The 3,315-nt window shown below is 40.9% G+C and overlaps 1 non-coding gene across 1 annotated transcript; it reads left to right on the top strand.

The window, feature by feature from the left end:
• The first annotated feature begins 497 nt into the window (after window positions 1–497).
• Window positions 498–604, top strand: LOC147924462 (small nucleolar RNA R71). Its single transcript, XR_015587909.1, has one exon. It is a non-coding gene; the product is annotated as a small nucleolar RNA R71 (small nucleolar RNA).
• The last annotated feature ends 2,711 nt before the right edge of the window (window positions 605–3,315 follow it).

The raw sequence follows: 3,315 nt of genomic DNA on the forward strand, positions 1-3,315 counted from the left end.
ATTGGATAAAAGGCTTTTGCTGGCCTTGGTTCCCTTGGATTGTGGATGGGTAGATTTGGTCTTGAGGATTTGCAACATTCAGGTTACAGTATGACAGATTTGGGTTTGGTTTGCAGTTGTTGTACCCTTTATTGTAACCTCCTTGATTATTGATGTAGTTCACATCCTCTAGCTGCGCACTCTCTCCATCTTGTTGCTAAAACTGGTCTTCCTCTGAGATGGCATGGACATGCTGCTGCTGGCTGAGGAGCTTATCCAATTTCTCATTGAGGGTTTTCATGTCTCTCTTGTACTTGGCATCATCCTCTCCAGAAGATCGTATAGTGCGATCATACTCCTCATTGTAGTGCCCATCAGATTGGGCTAATTTCTCCACTAGATCCCAACTTTCATCAACATCCTTGTTGAGGAAATTACCATTACTAGAGGTGTCCAGCAACATCCGTATCTTAGGGACCACTCCTCGGTATAATGTACTTAGCAACGAAGCATTGATGAATCCATGATGTGGGCATCTGCTTGTGTATCCCTTGAAACGTTCCCAAGCTTCAATGAACATCTCATTGCTTTTCTGAACAAAGCTGGAGATGTCATTTTGCAGCCTTGCAGTTCTAGAGTTGGAGAAGAATTTGGCTAGAAACGCCTTTTTGCATGCTTCCCAAGTGGTGATGGAATCCTTGGGAAGTGATTTTTCCCAAATGTGTGCTTTGTCTCCCAAAGAAAATGGGGAAAGCCAGAGTTTGAATCCATCTTCACTAACTCTATTTATCTTGGTTAGGCTACAGAGCCTATCAAACTCATCCAGATGGTCCAAGGGGTCCTCCATTGGTAGTCCATGAAACTTGTTGCTTTGTATCATCTGGATGAGACTACTCTTTATCTCAAAGTTGTTGTTTTGAACAGCAGGTGGCACCATGCCATGTCTTTGAGTGTGAGTAGATGGAGCATCTCCTGCTCCTATGTTGGTCCTCTCTTGAGGAGCTGGTGGACCATTCTAATTATTCATTACCTCCTCAATTGTGGTTGGTCGCGGTTTCTGGACTTGTTATTGACGGAGTTACCTTGGTCTGTTGATGTTGTCGATGAAAGGAGTCAAGTGTTGGCTACCCTTGGATCGTGTTTGCATGCACAATCAGTGAACCGAGTGAGTACACGAAGGTCTACCCAATCCAGGTGATCGAGTGACGGGTCGGGAGGGTGCTTGGGTTGTACCTGAAATGCAAAACAAACAAACATGAAAGTAAACAAGTCAGTTCCGAACCAAAGTGTAGAATAGAACTTGATCTAGCAAGTGCTGAAATCTTAAACGTAGCAAATGAAATTCAACCAAATGGCAACGGCGCAAAATTGATAACATGATTTTCACCCAGGGTATCAATTCCCTATGCAGTTGTAGTACAAAGGGTTATCAATCCAGATGGTTGTTATGTTAGAAGATAAGATATGATCGGAAGCAAGCAAGTCAAGCCAATCAATAATTGGGGTTTAATCTAACAATTCTAAAATAAGCAAAAGAAACTAAAAAGGCAAGAACTATACAACCTAAGCATTCGATGCAAGCATTCGAGTACAGGATCAGGTGGAGTGATCAGATCAAGAAGTCAAGGATGAACAACTCGAAGGTATACACGAAGCTGGTGATCGAGTACCAGTTCGGGTAAGGGGTCGAGTTATAGAATAAAGTTAAACAATCAAAATAAGAAAGCTCATAAGGATGGGGTAATCGACTCCTAAGTGTCCTTGACCAATATGGATGTCCTACATGCCTCAAGCAAATATTCCCTAGACAATGAATCTCTAAAATCTTACTCTCGTGATAGAAACAATCAACCTTGGTCACTCCCCTACCCAACTCTCGTTGAAGAAACATGACCAAGCAGACATTACAAACCGATTCATTATTGTCAATAAACTCCTTACACATTTAATCTCTTAGGCTAAGTGAGTAAATCTCTAGCATTGATTGATTCAAGCATTTCAACAACATCTCTCGATGGCAAAACACCCTAGATCTAATCTCAATCTCTCGGTCTAAAAATAGCATTAAGAACACCAATCTAGAAATGAATTTATATAACATAAACAATCAAGCTACGACATCCTAACCGATCAAGAACACATATTTTTCTATCCCATCCCTATAAACTTTATTTTACTACTCAGATCTCATTGCAGAAAGCATAAAAACACAGATAAACAAAAATTGCATTGTATTGAAAATATAATTAAATTAGAAGAGTACAGAACAAAAATCTAGAAAGAAATGGAAAAGAAAGTAAAAACAAATCCTAACAAAGTGGAAAAAGAGTTTGAATCGCTCAGTCTCTCTCTCAGAAGCTCTCGCTCTTTGTTCTGAGTGTCTGCGGCATGCTAGGGTAAGAGGAAGAAGAGGGAGGTTTATATATGGAAACCCTTTTAACCTAGCTGCCCAGTCCTGCCCGAGGGTCTGCTCGATGCGGAGCACGAGGATGAGATCGGGTTGCTCCTCGGGTAGGTCTTCGGGTTGTTCTTCCTGCCCTTAGATCCTTTTCGATCGGGTTGAGGTTCAGACTGTTCTTCCTGTGCAATAGCTCCTTCGGGTACATGCTCGGATTTGACCTCGTTTTCCCCTATTTTAGGCTTTAGAGCACCTATTTTCATCTAAAATGCACAAATGCTAAAATGCAACACCCTAAATGGCCTAAAAGCAAATTCCTACAGTTAATGATAAAAATGCTAAGGTTAGGGTATATGATAACAGGATTTTCACCCAGGGTATCACTTCCCTATGCAGTTCTAGTACAAAGGGTTATCAATCCAAATGGTTGTTATGCTAGCAGATGAGATATGATTAGAACTAAGCAAGTCAAGCCAAGCAAGAAATGGTTTTAATATAAAAATCCTAAAATAAATAAAAGAAATCAAATGAACAAGAACCACACGACCTAAGCACTCGATGCAAGCATTCGAGTACAGGATCGGGTGGGGTGATCGAGTAAACAAAGAAAGTATGAACAACTCGAAGGTGTACACGAAGATGGTGATCGAGTACCAGTTCAGGTATAGGGTCGAGTGATGTATAAAAATGTAAAAAATCAAGATGCAAAAGCTCCTAAGGATGGGGTAATCGACTCCTAAGTGTTCCGGACCAGTATGGAAGTCTTACATGCCTCAAGCAAATATTCCTTAGACAATGAATCTCTAAAATCTTGTTAAAACACTCTCGTGATAGACACAATCAACCTTGGTCACTTCCCTACCCAACTCTCGTTGGAGAAACATGGCCAAGCAGGCAATACAAACCGATTCATTATTGTCAATAAACTCCTTACACAT

This window comes from Camelina sativa, chromosome 17 (assembly GCF_030686135.1).
Source record: "Camelina sativa cultivar CO46 ecotype springtype chromosome 17, ASM3068613v1".
NCBI lineage: Eukaryota > Viridiplantae > Streptophyta > Magnoliopsida > Brassicales > Brassicaceae > Camelina > Camelina sativa.